Source organism: Dryobates pubescens, chromosome 31, assembly GCF_014839835.1.
Source record: "Dryobates pubescens isolate bDryPub1 chromosome 31, bDryPub1.pri, whole genome shotgun sequence".
NCBI lineage: Eukaryota > Metazoa > Chordata > Aves > Piciformes > Picidae > Dryobates > Dryobates pubescens.
The window spans coordinates 4,663,921-4,675,930 of NC_071642.1; the positions used below are offsets into that span (position 1 = coordinate 4,663,921).

At 57.7% G+C, this 12,010-nt stretch overlaps 1 protein-coding gene across 4 annotated transcripts in view; it reads right to left on the reverse strand.

The window, feature by feature from the left end:
• The window catches only part of CSNK1G2 (casein kinase 1 gamma 2), a 51,576-nt gene that overhangs the window by 39,243 nt on the left and 323 nt on the right, over window positions 1–12,010 (reverse strand). The window contains exon 1 of one of the 4 annotated variants that reach the window (XM_054175246.1): window positions 11,931–11,983. The exons of the other annotated variants lie outside the window; for them this stretch is intronic. The gene's annotated coding sequence lies outside the window, so the exon portion shown is untranslated. Of the gene's footprint in view, window positions 1–11,930; window positions 11,984–12,010 lie in introns of those variants that run through there. 4 annotated transcript variants of the gene reach the window in all.

Below are 12,010 nucleotides of genomic sequence, written 5' to 3' on the forward strand. Positions count from 1 at the left end.
CCTCAGCGCTCCGGCGTGGGCCCTTCACCCCTCGCAGGGTGGGTGGAGGCAGGGTGTCATTCCCACTGGTGACAAGGGCTGTTTCCATTTCTGGGCTGCAGAGCTGCAGCTCTGCCAAGCCAAGCTGTCCCACATTCAAGCAAACACCACCTCCTGCTCTGCTTTCCTCCCTAAGCTGCTCCAAGCCCCACACGTTTCCTCTCCAGTGACTGCCAAGCCTGGAGAACTGGGGAGGGAGGGAAAGGAAAGCTTCCAGGGGGGGTTCACAGAGAAACCTCTCGCTGAAGAGCCATCAAACTCCTTGTGCAGAGATGCTAGAGTCACCTCCCTACTGCAAAGTCACTCGTGGCTGCCTTGGCCTATGGAGAGCTCCCAGCTCTGCACCCCAGTGGGGTCAGCCAGGACCACAAGCAGGACCCACAGCCCAGAACTGCCATGCAACGAATCCTCCCTGCAGAGCAACTGAGGCAGAGGGCTGCCCCATGGCACAACAACATCCAGCAGCTTACACAGGAGCATCAGCAGCATCTTCAGAGCCATCCATGAGGATCCATCTTCCCAGCCCTGCTCCAAGCCCAAGCAGCTCAACCCATTACACACTGCTCCTCATAACACCCTGAAGGTCCAGAAGCAAGCTGCCTAGCTGGCAGATGGGGAAGCGACAGGCCAGAGAGCTGAGAAGAAAAGAAGGAGGAGAAGGTTGATTCCCAACTAACAGGGACCAGTCCTTAAGTCCTAGACACATGCCCCAGCCTGCTGGCTTGCAGGGAGGGATAAGCTTCAGAACAGAGGGGCCAGAGACATACATCCCATTCCTGGTCATGCCACAGACTGTTCAGGACCTTCTCACTCCTCCACCCCTGAGGCAGGGGATCAGACTCACAGCCCTCTGCTATGCACTGTGACAGGCTGGAGGATTAAGGACTCCTCTGGTTTGCCACCTTCCAAAGGGGGTTCCTCATCTTGCCTTGCTCCCCATCTCTGTTTTGCACAGGGTTCAAAGGGTGAGGACTGGCAGAGGAACACCCAGGAGAGTGGCTGCTGCTGAAGGTGCAGCTGCAGGCTGGGAAAGGAAGCTTTTCATAAAAGCACAGATCTGTTTGGGCTGGAAAAGCCCCCCAGGATCAGCCAGGCCAACCTGCAACCCAACCCCACCATGGGCACCAAACCATGGCCCCAAGAGCCATGGCCACACCTCTCTTGAACACCTCCAGGGATGGGGACTCCACCACCTCCCTGGGCAGCCCCAAGCCCCAACCACTCTGGCAGCAAAGAAATCGTTCCTCATCTCCAACCTAACCCTCCCCTGGCACAATCTCTGACCCCCACCTCAATCTAACCTCCTTTCAGGTAGCCATAGAGAGCCATGAGGCCTCCCCTCAGCCTCCCCTCCTTGCAGACTTCCCTCTCTCGAGCAGGTAGGTCAAGTGCAACCTCACTGCTTCCCCACCTGCTTCTCTGGGCCCTACACAAAAGGCTTCAGAGGGATCACCCTCAAAGGCAACACACAGGATACTGCCCCAAGATGACCCATTTCATCCTGCTGCTCTTAATACCTGGAACATTATTTGCAGGACCAAACCCTCCCTTCCCCTCATTTCTGGGCTCTCATTTCCCTGCCTTGTCCCAGCAAGCTCAGCCAACACACGTTCACCCTTCCCCAGCACACACTCCCATCCAAACCCCAAACATTTCCTCCTTTCTGACTCAATTATCCCTGCTTCCAGTTCCCAGCACCTCTTCCAGTCCCTGCAGACAGGACACAGCTCCCAAGGTTCCTCCACTCATTACACAGAGAACCTGTGGGCCTAAACCCATCCACACTCCTTAGGGAAAGGGACCAGGACTTCCCACAGCTGCACACCCACAGCCAGCCCCGTGGGTAGGGGCTGAGAGAGGCTGCTCTGGAACATGGCCCCTCTAGGGCCTTTCAAACTGGGGACAGAACAACAAAGGGGCTCTGGGCTGCAGTGGGGACACCTCCAGAGGCCTCAGGCTGAATGGACACAGCTCAGTTATCACTACCACAAATGCTACCAGGAGCTGCAGAATATGCAAATGGAGTGGGGGGGAACACAGAGCCTCTGCATGGTGGGGTTGGAAGGAAGCAATGGAGATCATCCAGTCCAAGCCCCTGCTCCAGCAGGGCATCCACAGCACCTTGCCCAGGAGCACAATGGCCAGGGGGGGTTGGAAGTTCTCCACACCAGGAGACTCCACAACCTCTCTGGGCAGCCTGCTGCAGGCCTCCAGCACCCTCACAACAAACAACTTTCTCCTCCTGCTCAGCTCCAACCTCCTGGCTGCCACTTTGTGCCCCTTGCCCTGTCCCTGGGCACCACTGAACAGAATCTGGCCCCAGCCTCTTGCCCCCCACAGCTCCTTCAGCTCTTGCTGAGCATTGCTCAGCTCTCCTCTGGGGCTGCTCTGCTCCAGGCTCTCAGCCCCAGGGCTCTCAGCCTTTGCTCCTCACAGAGCTGCTCCAGGCCCCTCAGCATCTCCAGAGCTTCTGCTGGACTCTCTCCAGTAGCTCCTTGTCTCTTTAACTGGGGAGCCCAGATCTGGCCCCAGGACTCCACACGTGGCCTCAGTAGGGCAGAGGAGGAAGAAAACCTCCCTCAAACCTGCTGGCCACACTTTCCTGAATGCCTCCCAGAAGCCCATTGCCTTTCTTGGCCATGAGGGCACAGTGCTGGCTCATGGGCAGCTTGTTGCTCACCAGCACTCCCAGGCCCTTCTCTGCAGAGCTGCTTCCCAGCAGGTCACCCCTCAGCTGTACTGGTGCAGGAGGTTGTTCCTCCCCAGCTGAAGGACTCTGTATTTGCATTTGTTGAACTTCATGAGATTCCTCACTTTGCCATCTTCCTATACAGCCCCAGAACCTCTCCATCTCCAGCACCACACCACCCTGTGTTGGATGGGGCTCCACCACATGCCTTTGGTTCTGCCTCTCCAAGACAGAGCATGCTCAGGTTGGACTTGGCTTCAGGCTGGGTTTGAAGGCTGCTGCAAGCCCTTTGCCACACTGGAAGGAGGAAGTTCTCAGCCTTTCAGAGCTGGCCTGAACTCTGCACACAGGAGCCCAGGCAAAGGCCTTCCCGTGGGCAGGCGAAGCTGCATGCCTTTGATTGTGCTTCAGCAGAAAACATCTTTCTGTATGTGCATGGCCAAAGGCATCCAATCAAGAGCTCCAGAAAGCAGGGCAGAAGGTTACCAGGAAGCCTCACACCCAGCCCCAGAACAACCAACCTGTCCTGTCTGCAGAGAGAGGCTGCCTGACTGGCCTAAGGTCACCAAAGGAGCTGGGAACAGCGGGTCAGGCTCCTCTCCATCACCTCATCCTCACACACCACCACCAGCCCATGCAGCCTGGGGAGATGCCAGCATAACCCGACCTAGATTCCAAGGTACACCTCCAGCACCCAGCCCCACGCTCTGCTCTCTGCCCAGAAGGCTGGGCAGCAGCAGCAGACCCCTTTGTGAGCTTACCAGAGGCTGTGCAATGGGGTCTGTGGCACGCTGCGAGCAGGCTCACGCAGGAAGGTGAGAGAGGACAGGGGAAACCACAGGCACCTCATCCAGCAGGTCAGGGGAAGGGAAATCCTGCCATTAGCAGGATCCACTGCAGAGGATTTCACAGCTAATGCACTCTGGCCACCAAAGCCCACAGAGAAAGCAGAGGCAGGAGCATTTCTCTTCCCATAAGCTGCTTTGATGGGAAGTTTACGCACGCTGCAGCCCGGCTGCCCACACCAGCCCCAGCTGGAGAGCAGCTCCAAACCTGTGCCTTTAAATCCCTGCTGGCAGCAGGAGCAGGACTGGGGCTGTGTGAGCAGACACACCCTGCTCAGCGCCCCAGCACACAAACATTTCCTCCCAGCAGCTCCTGCTCCTGCGCTGCGGCTCAGCCGGCGCAGCCTCCGGCCCTGCCAGCACCGCCAAGGAGGGGACACAGCCAGGCTCACACCGAGCCCTGGGCACAGGGACACAGCTCCTCCACCCAAACCCCAGAAGGGTTTGACTTGGAAGGGACCTTTAACATCATTCAGTTCCAACCCCCATGCAGGGACACCTCCCAGCAGCCCAGGTTGCTCAAGGCCTCATCCAGCCTGGCCTTCAACACCTCCAGGCAGGAGGCAGCCACAGCCTCCCTGGGCAGCCTGTGCCAGGCTCTCCCCAGCCTCACCCAACAATTTCTTCCTCATCTCCAGTCCCAATCTCCCTTCTCCCAGCTCAAAGCCATTGCCCCTCTTCCTGTCACTTCCAGCCTTTGTCAAGTCCTTCCTCAGCTCTCCTGGAGCCCCTTCAGGTCCTGGAAAGCTGCTCTGAGGTCTCCCTGGAGCCTTCTCCAGGCTGAACAGCCCCAACTCTCAACCTGTCCCCATAGGGGAGGCTCTCCAGCCCTCTGATCATCTTCATGGCATCCCCCCAGCACTGGATGTTCTTCCCTCAAACTCCTTAAGGCCAACACTGGAGTTTAACTCAGACATTCCTCATGGCAGGCACAAGTTAAATATTGGCCCTAAAACAACAGCAAGTGCCTTTAAATGATTCTGGCTGGAGAAGCTCTGCTCTGGACTTTGATTTCTGGCTCCAAACAAGAATGGGAGCAAAGCACAGAGCATTACTCTCCTCTCCCAGGAGAAGACAGATTTCAGGCTCTGCACATCCCCTGCCAGGACCAGAACCAGCAGCAGGAACCATCCCCTGCTCTATCACACCCCGAGTGGCTGCTGTCCCCAAGCCAAACCCGCTGCAGTGCATCCTCTGCACCAGGCTCAGGGATATTTTGAGTCTCATTCCCAGGTCTGTGCTTTTATCTACACTCAGAGACACTGGAGCAGACCCCCTGGGAGACTTGGATGCCATGCAAACTGCAGCAGGGACATCTGCCAGCAGTGCCCTCCCCACCCTGGCTGCAGCAGCCCCGCTCTCGGTGGTGCCCACCTCCTCACCCAGCCATGCTGGCAGCCCAGCTCCCCATGCAGAAGATGCTGCAGGCTGCTCCTGCTCTGCAGGCAGCACAGCTTCCCAGTGGACATGCCAGCTCTTGCAAGGAAACAGCTCAGCAGGCAGGAGCCCAAGTAGTCAGAGAGATGTCAGCACAACAAACGGAAGAGGGAAAGGCGAGGAGAACATCAAAAAGAACCCCCTGGGGTCAGCACACCTGAAGCATGGCTGGGCTGTGCTTTCCACGGAGGAGAGGAGAGCAGAGCTCCTCCTGGGACCCTGCAGCCAGCCCTGAGCAGCCAGAGCCCCAGCAGAGCCTCAGTGCAGCCCAGCCCCTCAGCCAGCCCTCAGCAGCTGGGGCTGCTCCATCCCCAGGCAGCTCTCACCTCTCCGGCCCCAGGCAGGCTCCACCACCACCCAAACCCAGAGTCTGCTCCAACACAAGGACTCTGCCCACCAGTGCCCTGTGGCAAAATGCCTCTGGAGATACAGCCAGAGAGCTTCAGCTGGAGAAAGGTTACTGCAGCACACACAGGGGGACAGCACAGAACCACTGAATGGTTGGGCTGAAAGGGAGCTCTGGAGAGCACCCAGTCCAACCCCCTGCCAGGGCAGGGGCACCTGGAGCAGCTCACACAGGAACATGTCCAGGCAGGCTCTGAATGTCTCCAGAGATGGAGACTCCAGCACCTCTCTGGGCAGCCTGCTCCAGGGCTCCACCACCCTTCAGTCACAGAATTTCCTCCTCATGCTCAGATGCAGCTTCTGATGGGCAAGTTTGTGCCCACTGCCCCTTGGCCTGGCACTGGGCACCACTGAACAGAGCCTGGTGCCACCCTGCTGACAGCCCCCCTTGAAGTGTTGCTCAGCACTGATCAGATCCCCCTCAGGCTGCTCTTCTCCAGTCTGAACAGCCCAAATTCTCTCAGTGTTTCCCCATCAGAGATGTTCCACTGCCCTCAGCATCTTTGCAGCCCTTTGCTGTCCCCTCTCTAGCCAGTCCCTGAAGCTCACTGCACAGCATCTCCTGCTCCTGAGCTTTATACCATACCCAGCTCAGCCCAGTGTGGAGCATTAACAGAGCTTCCCTTTCACTCTCCTGAACTTGGTGCCTCTGGTCCTCACCAGCCCAAGGAGGTCCCTGTTCAGCTTCTCCTCCTCTAAGCAATGGAGAACTGCTTCCTGGCAATGCAATGCCTGCTGGCTGCTGTGCTGGAGCTCCCCTCTGCTCCTTCCCCACACTAAAACATCCACTGCTTCAGGCTGGAGAGTCTGCTGGGGACTCTGAGAGTCCCTTCTTGGGACCCCCTGATGGGTTTAAAAAACAGCTGCAAGTTACCCTGGAGGAAATGGGAAAGCTCCAGCACTTCCCAGTCCTTCCCCAGCCACCAAAGCCCTCCGAGCAACAAGCTCCAGCAAGTTTGTGCAGGAATTCCCAAGCCTTGAGGCAGAGATGGGTCTGTACCTGTGAGCACCAACATCTCCAGAGCCTCATCCCACAGCATGCTGACCTCCCAGTCACCAGAGAGGACAGGGGCCAGCAGTGCCTTCCACCACACAGACCACACCTCTGCTTCCAGCACCTGCTCCGAGTCATTGCCTGTACCTGGCCACACCAATGCCAGGCTCCAGCTCAAACCTGCACTGCTGGGATCAGAGGAATTGGCACAGCTGGGGGTGGGGGGATTCCAGGAGAGCCTTGGCCTGCCCCTCGCCCACACACACAGCACAGAAGGTGCTGGAAAGCACCATCCTCTCCCAGCAGTACCTGGGGGGATCAGGCAGAGAGTGTAAACTTCATCACTGCCAACAGCACATGCTAGAGAAAGGAAAGAAAAAGGGGCTCTGGCTTTGCTCTTTATCCCTCAGTGCTCTCTAGAAAGCAAAGAGCAGCAAGTTTGTACCTGAAAACACCAGGCAGTGTGGCAAGAGCCTGTGAGGATGGAGCTTCCCAGGAGACCAAATCCATCACACCTCCATTCTGGTTTCAAATCAGACACTGACTTTCCAGAGGCTGTCTTTAGCCCCCTGTGCCCAACTTTCCAGGCTGGGAAGGGGAATGAATCCCCAGGGATGCAGTAGCCCCCCATTCCCCCCAGCACAGCCCTGCTCAGCTGCAGACCCCTGAGGCTGCAGAGCTTCCCAAAAATCCAAGTTGAAGACCAAGCTCAGCCCCTGTTTATCAACTCAAGAAGGTCCCTCTTGGGCTGACAGAGCTGGTGCATCACCTGCCAACTGCCTAATTCACCGTGTGGAAAGCACAAGCCAGGCTCCCTCATTAACAGCCATTACATAAGGGGAAGTAACAAAGGGCCACAGGACATTCCTCGCTGGGTGGACACGAGAAGATGAAGGATGACCAAAATTAATGCTGCTTTCCTCCACACTCTGTGTCTCAAGCACCCTAGGAGCCTGAGGAAGGCCTCACTGAGAGCTGGCTGCAGCAGCAGCATGGCTCACACCAACTCTCATGTTCACATGTCCAGAGAAGGGCAACAAGGCTGGGGAGAGGCCCTGAGCACAGCCCTGTGAGGAGAGGCTGAGGGAGCTGGGGTTGCTCAGCCTGGAGAAGAGGAGGCTCAGAGGAGACCTTCTTGCTCTCTACAACTCCCTGAAGGGAGGTTGTAGCCAGGTGGGGGTTGGTCTCTTCTCTCAAGCAACCAGCACCAGAACAAGAGGACAGAGTCTCAAGCTGTGCCAGGGGAAGTTTAGGCTGGAGGTGAGGAGAAAGTTCTTCACTGAGAGAGTTGTTAGCCATTGGAATGTGCTGCCCAGGGAGGTGGTGGAGTCCCCATCCCTGGAGGTGTTCAAGAGGGGATTGGACATGGCACTTGGTGCCATGGTTTAGTCATGGGGTCTGTGGTGACAGGTTGGACTTGATGATCTTTGAGGTCTCTTCCAACCTTGGTGATTCTGTGATCCTACTGCCAGCTCTGCCCCATGGACACCAGAGCAGGCAGCACCTCCCAGCGGCTCCCTTCCCGAGGGGCCCAGTGGGCAGCAGTGCAGCTGCAGTCTGCTGCCTGACACTGGGGAGGAAGCTGAGATTCAGAGGTTCACAGAAGGGTTTGGGATGGAAGGGACCTGAAAGATCACCTACTCCAACCCCCTGCCGTGGGCAGGGACACCTCCCACCAGCCCAGGCTGCTCAAGGTCTCATCCAACCTGGCCTTGAACATCTCCAGGGAGGAGGCAGCCACAGCCTCCCTGGGCAGCCTGTGCCAGGCTCTCCCCACCCTCACTCTCAACAATCTCTTCCTCATCTCCAGTCTCAATCTCCCCTCCTCAAGTTTCAGTCCATTCCCTCTTGTCCTATCACTCCCAGCCCTTGTCCAAAGTCACTCCCCAGCTCTCCTGTAGCCCCTTCAGATGCTGGCAGGCTGCTCTAAGGTCTCCCTGAAGCTTTCTCTTTTCCAGGCTGAACAGGCCCAACTCTCCCATCCTGTCCCCATAGGGGAGGTGCTCCAGCCCTCATCCTCATGGCCTCCTCTTACCCACTCCAGCAGCTCCATGTGTCAGCCTGTAGTGTGGGGCAATCTCCCCAGGCCTGGCACCCACCTCCTGTGTCCCTCACAGGGCAGGACTCACAGTTTTGAGCAGATGAGCTCATGAGCACACCTGGTTTCACTGTCACAGGTGAAGCAGCCTCAAGCCATCCAGATCTTTGTTTCCTACAAGTGAGGACATTCAGCTGCAACATTTTAAGTGACCTGGGTCTGACTGCAGTGGGCAGATGCCAGCAGGGTACTGCTTGGACAATGCAACTGCCATCAACCTTCCAGCAGAACAGACTTCATGGGCACTGGAAAACATTCCTTCTGTTCCTCATCTTTGTGGAACCAAAGAAGCCAATTCAAAGCCTCTCAAGAACTAACTGAATTCCTTCACTCCAGGAGCAAACTCTATTGGGAGCCCTGAAAGAAATCACAAACTGCCCTGCAAGGTTTCACCCACAGGTTCCAGCTTACCTGAGGAACCACCTCCTAGACAGCACAGTGTGGGATCACTTCAGCACCTCTCAAGCACCCCTAACTTGCTGCAGCCTTCCCATCACAGCCATCAGAAGGCAGACAGACAGACTGTGTTCCCACCAGCCCTGAGCCAAGCAATGCAAGCAGATGAAGGAAGCTCCTGAGTTGGCATCTGAGTCTCTCCCCTCCCAGCAGCGCTATGAGGGCAGAGGGTTTGACTCCTGGGGCAGGTGGAAATCACAGGAGCAGCACAAGGCAAACCAGGCCCCTGCACAGTGCTACCAACCCCCCTGTTAACTGCTGAGAGACAGGAGAGCATCTCCACAGACCTGAAGTCTGCTCTGTTCCTGCACACCCCCAGAAAGGATTCAAAGCACTGCAGGGGCTGCTGCTCAGCCGAGGCTTCCTCAGCACCTCAGACAAGCCTTTAGTGCCTGTGGTGCTGCAGTTCCCCTCTCTAAGGAGCACAGATAAACAGCTCCCTGCCCAGCCTGGCTCCTTCTGTAACATCCCCAGCCCAGCAGCCAGGCACACACCGGGATGGAGCAGCCAAAGCAAAGTGCTGCTGCTCCAGCACAGCTCATCAGAGCTCCTCTGAGCTGGGAAAAGCACAGGGGAGGGCAGGGGGGAGAAGGCTCCAGAGCACAATCAGGCCAGAGCCCAGGGAAGGTGTTTATCGGCAGCTGCTCTCGGACGTGGTCTCCTCCAGCCCAGCGGGGCTGGAAGGGGAAATAACAATCCTGATTGTCCGTGAGCACAGCCCTCCTGTCAGCCTCATTGATCCGCTGAGTCACTCCCTACCAACAGTTTTGACAAGGCTCAGGCTGCACAGGAGCCTGGAAGCAGAATACAAAGCGAGAGGCCAGGCAGAGCCTCTCCCGGCGGCGGCAGGGAGCAGCGCTCGCAGGGCAGCAGCCAGAAACCTGCTGAACGGCAAGCGCCGGCTTCCTGCTCTCCACTCGCTCTTCTGAGGAGTGCTGCAACAAGCAAACCAAACACAAACCACGCTGCAAGGCCAGGCACACAGAGCCCCATTCAGTGAGCCCAGGGAAACCGCTGGGCAGAGACACAGGCTGCCCTGCAAACCGCCACCTGCGCCCCGGCCGGTCCGCAGCGAGCACCAAGCAGGGCGGCAGCTGCTCCTGCAAAGAAGCTGCAGAACGGCTCCAGAAGGCCTTCCAGATTTGTAAGCTAAGGAGGAGATGATCAAATCCCAAGGTAGCCTGACACAGGAGTGCAGTTGTCTCTGCAGCTAAGGAGACAATCCTCTCTGGGGAGAGCTGGGGGTCCCCTGAGCGTGGGTAGAATCATAGAATGGGCTGGAAGAGACCTTGAAGAGGGACAGTGGGGATGGGGAGACACTGGAACAGGTTGCCCAGGGAGGTTGTGGCTGCCCCCTCCCTGGAGGTGTTCAAGGCCAGGTTGGATGGGGCCCTAAGTAACGTGGTCTAGTGGGAGGTGTCCCTGCCCATGGCAGGGGGTTGGAACTAGATGATCTTGAAGGTCCCTTCCAACCTAACCCATTCTACGAATCCATGAATCATCTAGCTCCAACCCCATGCCAGACCACCAGATCCAGACCTGCCACCAGCCAGGCAGCAGAGTAGGCTTAGACCAACCTCATCTGCACCACACCACCTACAACCCACCCCTAGAGGCCCCAAAGGTGGCTAAGCAGTGCTAAAGCCAGCAGCAAGCAATGCTCCTATCTGCATGGCACCAAACCTAACAAATGTTTGGTGAGTTTCTGGCAGGAGCCAAGCCTGCCCTGCCACAGACAAGGCCTCTCCACAGGATCCCCATGGAGGCCTCCTGTCCTAATTTACAGCCATTCCTCCTCAGACACTCTGGCAAACACCAAACGTTGGCTCCCCTCGGTTACATAAGGCCCAGTTTTGGAGCCTCCACGCTGGCTGTGGGGAGAGGGGGCAGGCTGAAGGGACAGTTGGCTGGCAGGTGAACTTCCAGACTCCCCAGGAATCATCTCCAGAGAGCCAACCACTTGTTGTGCAAAGAGGAAACAATTGCTTTAGTTAACAAGGCAACTTCCAAACACTCTGGTGGGAACCACTTGCATCCCTGCAGTCACTCTACACAGGGTTTGACCTGGGTCCTGGTTAGCTCCAGCTCGTTTAGAACTCACTAATTTCATGGCAACTTAGAAGAGGTTTCACAAACTTCATTCTTTTTAACACAGGAGGCCCCTGCTCTACCCAGACGACGAGCTGCTCCTCAAAGGAAGTGACCTTACTGAAATCCCCCCCAGCATCAGGTTATTTGTGTCCCACCCTCCAGGGGCGAGAGCCCCACTCAGCTCCCCTCTGCCAGCCACCACAGGGGAGCCACAGGCCTCTGGTGGTGGCCCAGCTCCACAGGAGAGCTGCTTCTCTCCTCTGCAAAACTGCTCTTGGCTGCCTCGGAAAGTCAGCTCCCGTCTGGTGGGGGCAGAAGGGGGGAAGGTATTTTCCCCGTTTCTCACATTCATCCTCACCCTCTTTGCTAAAGAAAAAAAAAATAATAAAAAGCTCTTTTAAATAGCAGCTCAGCCCAGTCCCTTCCCCCAAATAAACACTTCCCAAACCCTCTGGAGAGAGGAAAGCCACATACAAAGGAGCCAACATCCTGCGAGGCTCCGGCTCCCCGGGGCAGGCCGGGGCTGGGGGCAGGCCAGGGGGGACACAGCCGGGACAGGCCTGAGCCCATCCCTGCCCTCGACCCGACCTCAGAAGGGGCTGGGGGGGAGAGGGGGCCGCGATCGCGGCTGGAGCCGGACCCTTTTCTCCCAGGGCCACAAAACAGGCATCGCCGGGAGGAAATGGAGCACGGCGGCGCTGGGCCCTCAGCCCCCCGACACTCCCCGGCCACAACAGCCCACCAGACCCCCAGATCCAGTCAGAGCCCCACCCCCCCACCCCCCCGGCCCAGTCCGAGCCCCTACCCTCAGCCCCACCACCTCCCCGACCCCCTTCAGACTCCCAGGCCAAGCCCAGGCCTCTCCCCAGTACCTACCTCGCCCCGCGGCCTCCACAGCCCCTTCTCCCCTCCGGGCTCTGCCCAGCCCCCGCAGCCCCCCTACGGCCCCGGCTCCC